At 45.5% G+C, this 12,166-nt stretch overlaps 1 protein-coding gene across 1 annotated transcript in view; it reads left to right on the plus strand.

Moving 5' to 3' along the window:
* The window catches only part of DAPK1 (death associated protein kinase 1), a gene marked incomplete at both ends in the record, with an annotated part of 182,068 nt that overhangs the window by 68,749 nt on the left and 101,153 nt on the right, over positions 1 to 12,166 (plus strand). The gene's annotated exons all lie outside the window — the stretch shown is intronic.

Raw genomic sequence — 12,166 nt, forward strand, 5'->3', positions numbered from 1 at the left:
TGCCCCTAATGCCTATGACTCAAATCCAAGCTTACCACGGATCATTTGGGCTTTGAAGCTTTCTTCAGAGGCATGTTCATTACTAAGTGATTGTTAGGATTAGTTTTTGTCTGCTTGTGTTAGAATACCCAAAATAATCATGGCTTACAGAAAATAGAAAGCCAGGCATACTGACACGCGCCTGTAATCCCAGCTCTTGGGAGCCTGACACAGGAGGATGGTAGGTTTGAGGCCAGCCTCAGCAACCTCGTGAAGCTCTCAGGAAATTAGCAAGGCCCTGTTTCAAAATACAAAATGAAAAGGGCTGGGGGTGTGGCTCAACCCTGCCTGTCTAGGGTTCTAAGGTCACTCAAAGCCTCTTGGTCATTCCCCCTCCAAGCAACATTTGAACGTTCACCTGGAGATCTGAGTGCCAAGCTGGATTATCATTTCTGCTCTGATTATTATTGTGTTGATTCCGGGCCACTCTAAGATCTGAGGAGCAGCGTCAGTATTACCTGAACATTCAGAGTTGAATAGGTTGCTAGAGTTAGTCAAAGTGTGGGTGGGTGATTCTGTGTTCTTTCTAACATGTTTCACCGTGTGCTCAAAAATACCCAGGGTAAAGTTCTATGCAGCTGACGACTCATAAGTGGGCTGAAGTGTAACCCTCCACCCAACCTCTTTTTTTTTTTTTTTGTCTTAGCATAAAACAGAAAAATTTTTCTTTAGTAGAGAATGTACCAAGAGAGGTAGAAGAATAAGAGCAATTTTCTTCAGCCTCATCATCTCACATTTGAACAGAACAACCCTCGCATTCCCAGGCATCGGGAGCTCCCCTGGCAGGAGAAATCTAGGGCAGAACAGAGATACAGATAGACTTTTACCACATGGGGCCCGAGGCAGATCCAGCCATACCCAGGAGCGAGGCCATGCGTACATTTAAGACCTGAAACTACCGTAGCCAAATCTCATGTGTTTTCCAAATGTCATTGGTGGGTTCGTGTTTTTCTTTTTTGAACTAGGTCGGGTTAGCAGTAATCAGATGTCTGGGTATTGGTTGTTTTTTTTTTTTTTTTAAATAATATCTTTAATGTTAGCATTCAGCATATTCTAAATCTAGGTGGATTTTTTTTTTTTTTTTTTTTTTTTTTTTTTTTTTTTGGTGGCACTGGAGATGGAACCCTTCTACCTCTGGGCCTATTTTATATTTTTATTTGGAAACAGGGTCTCTTAAGCCAGCGCGGCTGGCTTCGAACCTGCGCGATCCTCCTGTCTCCGCCTCCCAAGCGCGGGGATTACAAGCGTGCGCCACCACGCCCGGCTCTAGGTGGGTTTTGATGGAACTATCCTTCACACATCCATGCAGGCCAGAGTCAATGAAAATGTGTTTGAATTTGAGGTAAAGGCAGGCTGAACAAATGTTTTCCTGTACCTAAAGCCTTGCTACTTTAGCTATACTAATAAGAATTCAACACGAAAGCACAGTGGCCTCCTACGATGGTTCTTGTGTGTTGTCCATGTCATGGGAATCCTTGAAGGCAGCATGATGTTTGTTCAAGGGAAGGCTTTATCTTGTCCAGCGTGCATCTGTTCTTGGAGGGAGAAACTGCAGGATCTGGTGTCTGAGCATCCGTGGCTGTGTCTTGGCCTCCGTCCCTCTCGACCTGCCAGTTCCTGACAAAGTACCCGGTTTCTGTAAATCTCGGTTTTCATTTTCCTACAGTGCAAAGGGCTGCTCTGCCCTCCCCAGGGAAGGCCCCGAGGACAGCGTGTGCGCCCAAGCATACTCACAAAGGATCTAGTCCAGAGGACACATTTCCTGTGCCTTGATTTTCCTTCTTCTTCCTTGGATCAAAACCCCACCAGTCATTGTTTAGAGGAAGAAATAATAATGAGGTTTGCTGCTCAGATTTATATGTGAATCTGGTGTGGACCTCCAGGCCAACAAGGCAAACCCAAGAGGAGAACCAGACTCTGCGTCAGGAGTTCTGCGGGTCTGTTGGCCCCGGCCAGCGTCATCAACATCCCCTGGAGGCTTGCTAGACAGGCCAGTCCCAGAACCGGCCCTTGGAAACCTTGAGGGTGGGGTCCAGCGGTCTGTGTTCATCAGACTTGCAAATGATTTGAATGTATGCTTATGCTTGCAAGCCACTGCCTTCTACATCCTGGTTCTCGGGCCTTGGTGAATCTTAAATTTCCCCGGAGAGCTTTTAAAATGTGAAAGCCAGCCTCCCACCCGCTTCAAGGCCAGAGAGTCTGTTTCAGTGAATGCAGGCTGCAGCCCAGGCACGAGTATTTCTGTAAAGGGTACATAGCTGATTTCAGTGTGCGGCTTGGGTTGAAATTTGCTGCTCTAAAGAGTTTCTGTTTTTCGCTTTTCTCTCTGCTTCTCCTCCTCCCCCTCCTTCTCTTCCTCTTCCTCCTCCTCCCACTCTCCCTCCTCCTCATCCTCTTTTTCTCCCCCTTCCTCCCTCCTTCTACCTACTCCTCCCGGATATTGAACCCAGGGGCATTCTACCTCTGAGCTATACCCCCCAACCCTTTTTATTTTCTATTTTGAAACAAAGCCTCACTGAGTTACTGAGACTGGCCTCAAACCCGAGACCCTCCCTGTCTCAGCCTCTCAAGTTTTGTGATTACAGGTGTGAATCACACACCCAGCTCCCCTCCCCTTCCTGTTTCTTTCCTCATTTCTTCTTTGGCATGGAGGTTGGAACTGAGGGAAGACTTCTTTTGTTAACACTCCGCAGACAGGATGGCAAGGACCATGGCCAGACCGGCCACAGAAAATCCCCACTGCCTTCATCTCATTTCCTCCAGCTCCCTGACGCTTCTCACAGTCGCACTCCTGCAATTTTTCATGTAAATCATGTCCATGTAGGATGTTTGAAAAAAAATACGGAAAACTTTGAAGGAGAAAGCTGATGTATACAGTTACATATCTTGCCATTTTACCTAACATTATGTTATAATAACTATGAAGGGTTTTTAAAATTCCGGTTTCAACGCCAGCATCAGATTGCACCTTCTGGATTTGTTATCATTAGCGTAGCCATTTTCCTCCGGTTTGTACCCTTCTTCTTTCTGCGATCAGTACAAATACCCTTCTAAGTAAATCTTTAATAGTTTCGATTTTTTTTTCAATTAAGATAAATTTCTAGTCTGGCGTGGTGGTGCAAACTTGTAATCCCAGCATTTTGGAGGCTGAGACAGGAGGATCGCCGTTCGAGGACAGCCTCAGCTACTATTTAGTGAGGCCCTTTGGAACTCAGCAAGACCCTGTTTCAAAATAAAGAATAAAATAATAGGGCCAGGGTGTAGTTCAGAGGTAGAATGCCCTGGGTTCCACTGCCAGTACTGGAAAAAAAAAAAAAGATAAATTTCTAGAAGAAAATTCAGAGCCAAAAGTTATCAACATTTTCAAGGTTCTTATTAAAAAGAACTAGATTCATTCCCAGAAGGGTTGCGCCATTCCACTCCCACTCTGACTGAAAGTGCACATTTTTCCTTGTACTTTTTACAGACATCAGTTATTATCTTAAAAAACAGAACTACCATCACAACAGAAAAATAGCCACTTGTCAGCTGGCAGGGCCAAGGTTCCCTCCTTGTCCCCCGGCAGCGCCCTGTCAGTTGGTCGCAGGTGTCTATACCACGTGCCTTTATCTTCCTCTCCTTCATCCTTGGGAGCCAGGTTTCTCTTCGGTGCCTGGCAGCTGTAGTTTAAGGATTTCATTGTATCTCGGGAGTTGGGGCCGTCTGGAAGCCTCAGCTTTGCTCTCTTGGCATGCTCTCTTCCTTGTCTCTGGGCTTCATCTTTATGCTTTTGTATGTTTTAACCTACTCCGTATCCTGCCTGCGAGCAACATGCCACTGTGGTGTGTAGGACAGTAAAAACCCTTCAGAGGTACTGAGGAAGCGCTCCGGGATACTGCAGCAAAAGACATGGATAGCGCTGCAGTCAAATTATTCTACACTGCCAAGGAATTAACTGGAGAGCTGTACTTCCACCAACACACACACACACACACACACACACACACACACACACACACACACACACGGGTTCCATTACTAATCAGAGAGTCTCATTTTCTTGGCTCTACTCGACAAGTGGTATTTGATGGAGGTACCAGATGATTTGTAGCCGCAGACTGCCCTTTAGACTTGAATGTGCTTTACCTAACTAGAGGAAGAGGCAGAGGCCATTGCCACCGTGACATTTAACATCTGGCCACAGCGGCAAAGCCGTGCAGGTGAGCGACTGAGGCGCGGGCCCCGCGTGGAGAAAGCTCCGTGCTGGAAGGAGGCGGTGCAGTAGTGAGTCCACCACTGTTCTATTCACGGGGCTCCTTCTGGTCCTTTTACACCCCAGCTGCTCTACTTTTGGAAGCGTATAGGCATCTACCTGCCAGCTTGAATTCATGCCTTAGCTTAGAGCATCTGTGGTCCAGGGAGAATAGTAGAGGCCCAGCTGTGGAATTCCAAGAATGTGGCGTTAACAGTCATCCCTCAGTATCCATTTGGAACCGGTTCCAGGACACCCCTCTCCCGTGGATGCTCCAGCACCTTCTATAAAATGGCATAATATTTACATACAACCGAGGCATATGCTCCCATATACTTTTAATCGTCTCCAGATAACCTAATCCAATATAAATGTTATGTACCTAGTTGCTATACTGTATTGTTTAGGGAATAATGACAAGAAAATATCTGTACAGAATCAGTACAGATGCAACCCCCTACCCCCAAATGTTTTCTGTGGTTGGTTGAACCTATGGTTACAGACACCACAGGTGCAAAATCCTAACTGTATTTGGGAGATGTGGAAACTTAGAAGGGACACGGTAGGAAGAAGGATTTGAACTCTTTTACTCTGTGTTCAAGGCCATAGATTTGCTCATTCTCTTTTTTAGCTGTGCCTGGTCATTCTAGTCCTCTCTGACTTTAGAGAAATGAGCTTAGTAACGCAGCAGGAAAGACCTGATGGACTTACTTTACTCAAAGGCTCTTTGGTGTATTCTGGCCTATTCATCCATCCACCCACCATTCCAGTAAAAATGTTTTAAATAGCATTATCACCTGGGAATGGTGGTGTACCACTGTAATCCCTGAGAGGCTGAGACAGGAGAATTGCAGGTTCGAGGCCAGCCTCAACTTAGCGAGGCCTTCTACAACTTAGTGAGAGCCTGTTTCAAAATAAAGAATAAAAAATAGGGTCGAGGGTATAGATCCTGAGGTAGAATGGTCCTGGGTTTAATCCCCAGTAAAACACACACACACACACACACACACACACACACACACACACACACGGACATACAGAGTAGTATTTAACACATTTCTAGACAGTATCGACTTGTGAGCCTTGGTTTTCTAAAGCACAGTGTAGGTAAGTGTAATTATCCGGAGGCCCATGGCATCCTGACATAAACAGAGGTTTATTTTTCATCAAAACTGCATCTTATACAAAAGTCAACTCACGATGGATCAAAGACTTGGAAATTAAACCAGAGACCTTGAAGCTCCTTAAAGAGGGCATAGGTCCAACACTACACACATAGGTACAGACAAACATTTCCTCAATAAGACCCCAAAGGCACAACAAATTAAAAGGAGAATCAATACATGGGATTGCATGAAACTGAAGAGCTTCTGTTCAGCAAAGGAAACTATCAAGAACCTCAATTGAGAGCCAACAGAATGGGAGAAGATTTTTGCCACCTACACCACCGATAGAGGACTAATATCTAGAATATACAGAGAACTCAAGAAACTCAACACTAAGAAAACAAAGCATCCAATAACAAAATGGGCAAATGAACTAAATAGACACTTCACAAAAAAGAAATTCAAATGGCCAATAAATGCATGAAAAAATGCTCAACATCACTGGCAATCAGAGAGATGCAAATCAAAACTACCCTGAGATTTCACCTAAGTCCAACTAGAATGGCAATCATTCAAAACACAACAACAAATGCTGGTGAGGATGTGGAGAAGTGGGAACTCTAAGACATTGTTGGTTGGATTGCAAATTAGTGCAACCACTTTGGAAAACAGTATGGAGACTCCTCAGAAGAATGGGAACAAATCTACCATTTGATCCAGCAATACCACTTCTGGGTATCTACCCCAAATAAAGCAAACCAAACTACCAAACTAATGCATGTGTATCTATGCTCATAGCTGCACAATTCACCATAGCCAAACTATGGAACCAGCCAAGGTGTCCATCAACAGATGAATGGATTACACAACTGTGGGATATGTACACAATGGAATTTTACTCAGCCATCAAAAAAAAAACCTCATTTACATCATTTTCAAGGAAATGGATGGAACTGGAGGACATTATGCTAAGTGAGATTAGTCAGTCACAAAAAATAAGAAATCAGATGCTTTCCCTAATATGTGAGAGTTAGGGAGAAATGGGTCATAGGAGGAACTCTTGAAAGAGGAAATCCTATAGAGGAGCAAACAAGACAATCTAAAGGAGGAGAAAGGAGGGGGGAAGAGGAAAATCTCTAAAACACACAATGTACTTAAACATATCGAAGTCAATCACTAAGCCAAGCAAGGGAGGGAGGGACAGGGAGGGAATGGGGTGGGAATTGGGTAGGGGTTAAATCAGCTACGAGTACATGTTTGTACACACAAGTTTTTTACCCCAATATGTTGTATGAATATAATGCATCAATAAAAAAATTTAAAAGAAAAAAAATTGCATTTTATAAAAATCATATAGAAAACTTGCTCATAGGTCTCATCTATTCAAGTACAGTGATTACAGCAGAGATAGTGGTCGAGGACGGAGGCAGAGAAAATCTTGAACTGTGGGCCAGAGAACTGTCCCGTCTTCCAGACAATTCCTACTAAGTTCCTAGTTTTATAAATTAGTAAATGAGCTGGGCGTGGTGGAGCGTGCTTGTAATCCCAGTACTTGAGAGGCTGAGATAGGAGCAGGTTGGAGGCCAGCCTTAGCCACCTAGTGAGGCCCTCTGCAAGTTAGTGAGACTCTATTTCAAAATAAATAATAAAAAATAGGGCTGGGGGTATAGCTCAGAGATAGAATGCCCCTGAGTTTAATATCCAGTACTGTAATAAATAAATAAAATTAGTAAAAGTGCCTGTGGGTCTAGTGAGCTCATTGGGGTATGGTAGGCTGGGCAACGTCTCCCAGCAACATTTTCCTTGAACTCCTTGAGACCTGTGAATAAATCACCTTATAGGTAAAAGGAACTTTGCCAAGACAATGACTGGAAACTAACACTGGGGTGGGATTAGGGTTCCCAGCGCAGAAGCCATCACAAGTGTTTTGTTCTCCTAAGTACATTTTTGCTTTTATACTGTATGCCCCGGTGTTTGATTTTAAAAATACAGTTTCCATAGTGGGCTACACACGGTCGTGAATTCATTCTACCCTTCATCTCTTTTTTTGTGGTACTGAGGATGGAGCCCAGGGACATTCTACCTCTGTGCTACACCCCCAGTCCTATTTTTTTTTCTTATTTTTTATTTTTTGAAACAGCATCTCACTGAGTTGCAGAGGGCCTCGCTAAGTAGCTGAGGCCATCTGCGAACTCCGATCCTCCTGTCTCAGCCTCCCGAATGCTGGGATGACAAGCGTGTGCCACAACGCCCGGCTTATCCTTCATCTCTATATCTTTGGAGGACTGTGTTGCTGTAGTTCATCGGGTGTTGCTGAGCACTTACTGTATACACGGCTGCCTACATGGCTGGCCTGGCAGTGACTACAGAGATTGATACCTGCTCCTGCTCTGCCTGACTTCACCGTTTGCCGACAGCCTCATTGTTCTGGCTGTCTGCTGGATCCCAACAGTGATTAGCTTGCCTGTGTAAAGGTAGGATGCATTTGAGTTTCCCAGGGAGGGTGGAGAGGCTTCTAGAGAAGCCTCTCAAGTTTTAAGAAGCAGTGCCCAGAGAAAGGCTCCGGTAACTGGTGAAGACATCTAATGTGAGCATGTGATCATTATTTCCGCGTGTGCCCTTTGTACAACATGCTGTCGACGCTTCTGTTAATGTATACCACACACACTTCTGTGGGACCACTCAACCCCTCCTCCTTAGCTGCAGGCAACAGGATGAACTCGTGACCCACTTAGATGGCAATCAGGTAACTTACCCGGGTTGTTTCTTTCTACTTGATTTCAGTTTCCTTAATCACTTTCAAGAGCATCGTCTAAAACTCAGAGGCAGGCTGCTGCATGGGTGCACGTATTCTTTGGAAACACACTGGCTGCCTCAAATTGCAGCATCACTGTGCTTTGAATTTCGGATTGCCTTCCGAGAGGAGGAGCTGGGGTTAGCAATGGGTGGCACCTGGCTAGTGGTTACCTTCCAACTCCCCCCACTACTCCCGATTAACATTTTAAATTACTACCAAGCAGGGCTTGGTGGCACATGCTTGTAATCCCAGTACTGGGGAGGCTGAGACAGGAGGGTCACAGGTTCAAGGACAGCCTCAGCAAGTAGCGAGACTCTCATCAACCTAGTGACACCCTGTTCAAAATAAAAATAAAATAGGGCTGGGGATATAACTGAAGTTTTAAGAAACGTAATTTTATTTACAACACTATCTAGAAATCAAAGTGGTTTTTTTTTAAAACAATGACATCATTTTCATTATCAATAACAGAAAAAACCTGGCCTCAGGGGCCATATTTTTAGAGGACTGAAGCCCAGCTCAGCTTGGAAATCCACATGTTGCCGTGGAGTTGTGTTACAGTTGGGTCGGAAATTAAAATGTGATGCTTTTCTCTAAGTATCCCGATTCCCTGTTGGCCCCGTGAAAGATAAGCTATCCTGGGTCCAAACCAATATGCTCACGTGACCAGTCTACAAAATAGAGTCCACCTTGAAACCTGTCTTGCTGAGGCAGCTTGGAACCTTGGAGAGCCCTGGCCGGGCTGGCGATGGCTGCCAGGGAACACACCAGCGACTCATCTGTGCCCTCGTCCTGGAGTAGCACATGCAACCTGCCCTGGGGTCGTATGTATTTTTAAACATGTTCTTTCATATGAGATTCATTTTCTTTGATTAGAGACTCTTGCTTAAGGTAATCAGAAAACTTAACTGGAATTTAATTTAAATAAGGCCTTACCTACAAAGTCAGGTATTGTACCAAAACTATACTACTTAAAGTGATCAACTTTTGTATTTTCCACAAAGATTTATTTTGCTTCCTGCTGGAATGTGGCCCTGGACCAGGTCCAGCCTTCTCCTCCGGTTCCTTCCCTAATGAGCAAGCGTGACCAGTGAGTTCTGAAATGGGTTTCCATGAAATAACAATGAAAGGGTTGCTAGAATCTTGGCAGCTTTTCCGATTGTACCTATTTATTTATTTATTTGTTTATTTTGGTGGTTTCTGGAAGCCCTTCTACCTCCAGGCTACACTCCCAGACTTATTTTATATTTTTATTTGGAAACAGGGTCTCCTTAGCCAGGGAGGCTGGCTTCGAACCTGTGCGATCCTCCTGTCTCCGCCTCCCAAGTGTGGGGATGACAAGCGTGCGCCTCCATGGCCGGCTGTAGCAAATAATTTAAAGCAAAGTGGAGTAGGAGGTGAAGTGAATCCAAAGGTTAGGTGGGTCCTGAAAAGGCCCGTGGAGAAACCACCATCACTGGAGTCGCTGCGGCTGTGGCGCTCAGCCCGTTGGGCCCAGTCGTGGTGGACGCTCAGTGGCTGTCGCTGCTCTAATGCTAGACAAGTCCTTAGAAATGTAGTCAGGAAGCCGGGTGCGGTGGCCACACTTGTAACCCCAGCACTTGGGAGATTGAGACAGGAGGGTCGTGGTTTGCACACATCCTCAGCTACTTAGGGAGGCCCTTTGCAACTCAGTGAGACCCTGTTTCAAAATAAAGAATAAAAACTAGGGCTGGGGGTGTAGCTTGGAGGTAAAATGTCCCTGGGTTCCATCCTCAGTACTGTGAAGAAAAAAAAAGAAAGAAAGAAAGAAAGAAAGAAAGAAAGAAAGAAAGAAAGAAGGAAGGAAGGAAGGAAGGAAGGAAGGAAAGAAAGAAAGAAAGAAAGAAAGAAAGAAAGAAAGAAAGAAAGAAAGAGGCAAGGAAGGAAGGAAGGAAGGAAGGAAGGAAGGAAGGAAGGAAGGAAGGAAGGAAGGAAAAGAAATGTAGCCGGGAGTGCCTGGCAAGTTTGAAGCCAACTCTCACGCCGCTCGCTTAGTCGCTTCTGCCGTGTTTCTCCACGGCTGTGGTGCGTCCCTTCCCACCATGGCCGCTCCTGGCCAGTTGCCCCCACCCCTGATGGGGTTCTCCATTTCACGAAGGACTTTGAGACACTGGAGGATCAGAGCCGCGGCCACACAGCAGACAGTGTCTCCTGTCAAGTCATCTTTCCATTCAGAAGTCCCTGACTCTGAGGTCCTGAACTTGTCTTGCCTAGGTCAGTAGTTGGTTTGTTTGGTTTCTTTTAAAAATGGCACGCCATTGATCTTTCTGTTATTTAATAGGGGGAAGGGCAAGCAAAGAAAGGGAGGAAGGAGAAGGAGGAGCACACCTCTCTTAAGGCGTAATTCTCAGCTCGGGTACGAGGAATGCCATTCAGTGGCTACGGATTCCCCTTTTTGTGTGGTATTGTGGGAAACCCCTCTCCCATTGTACTGTGCCTGACACAGTGCAATGGACAAATGAATGGGTTCAAGAAGCAGTCATAGGGAATCAGGTGGGCATCCCAGAGACGCAGCATATTTAAACACGCCACTGGCCGAGAGCAGCAAGCCATCTGTGCGTAGATGCCCACAGCAGATTTACTGAGTCCGGTGCTTCAGACTCGTTCATTTTTGTGACTGTCACACAAGGGGAAGTAATGGCTATCGGTCCTGTGAGCTCATGGCAGTAAAGAAGGAATGAGTGCCTAAGAAAACTGACTTGTGGATAGGGCAGACACTGGCGAGCTGAGAAGACCTCGCCCTTGGACTTCGCGCTCCCTCCACCGCCACTGAATCTGTGACTCTAGCCTGCTGTGGACGCTGTAAGCAGCACCCTGCCTCCGCCTTCGCCCACCCCTTGGTTGGCAGTGGCCCTGTCCTCCATCCACGCTGGCCCCAGGGACTCCCCCACGTCTCCACCTCCGGGGAGCTGTGGACACGGCACCTCCTGCTGTCTGGCTCACCCCTTCCACCATAACAGCTCTTGACCTCACTCGAAAACATCCAGTCACCATGTCATCACGATCCCTCTCTCCTTTCTTCAGCCCCTGGGGGTAGAGGTAGGGGAGAGGATAACAGAAGTCATTAAGATGATATGGAAAATCCACTTCCCAAGAGGAATCAAACTTCAAAAATTAACTGAATCAGCATCTCTCTGTATTTACCACTGAGGCTGGATATGCTTTTGTAGTCTTATATACTATGTTGCATAGAATTTTTTTTTTTTTTTTTTTTTTTTGTGCACTGAAGATTGAACCCAGGGGCATTCTACCTCTGAGTGAACACTCCCGGCCCTTCATTTTTTTATTTTTTTAAGCAGGGTCTTGCAAAATCATTGAGGGTCTCACTATGCTGGGAGGCTGGTCTCAAGCCTGTGGTCCTCCTGTCTCAGCCTCCCTAAGTACTGGAATTACAGGTGTGCATTGATGCTCTTGGCTTCTGCATAGAAATTCTGATGTTTGCTCTGTAGGAGCCATGTCAGTGTCAGTTCACAGCTGACTAGAAACTAGTGACAACTCTAACAGGAGTTGGTTGGTAAGGACTGCCTGAAGACTTGGTAAATACTTGCAATCCCCGGATGCTTCTTGTAGTCTTTAGGTTGTTCGGTTGATGTCTGTAATCGGAACACCAGAAGGTATTAAAATAGAAAACCATCTTCGTGCACCTAAAGGAGGATTGCAAGTGTGTTCACATATTTTCAAGAAAATTATTCAGACGACGTAGTCTGGGTTTCCAAGAGATCTTGGTCTCCGTTGTTCTTCTAATGTGTTAAATTAGCTATGGTTTACCTCCCAGGGACTTCATAAATGTCTCTTCCACGTCCCTTCTTTAAATACTCACGCTATGTCCCAGTTTTATATTGCTGCTATAAAATTAGCCTGAAGCTGTGCTGTTGGACACGACAGCCACCAGTTCCTTGTGGCCACTGAGCTCCTGAGGTGTGGCTGGTCTGAATGAGATGTGTTGTAAACGTCAGGCGGACACGAGTTGAA

Source organism: Muscardinus avellanarius, assembly GCF_963383645.1.
Source record: "Muscardinus avellanarius genome assembly, chromosome: 13".
NCBI classification, from domain to species: domain Eukaryota; kingdom Metazoa; phylum Chordata; class Mammalia; order Rodentia; family Gliridae; genus Muscardinus; species Muscardinus avellanarius.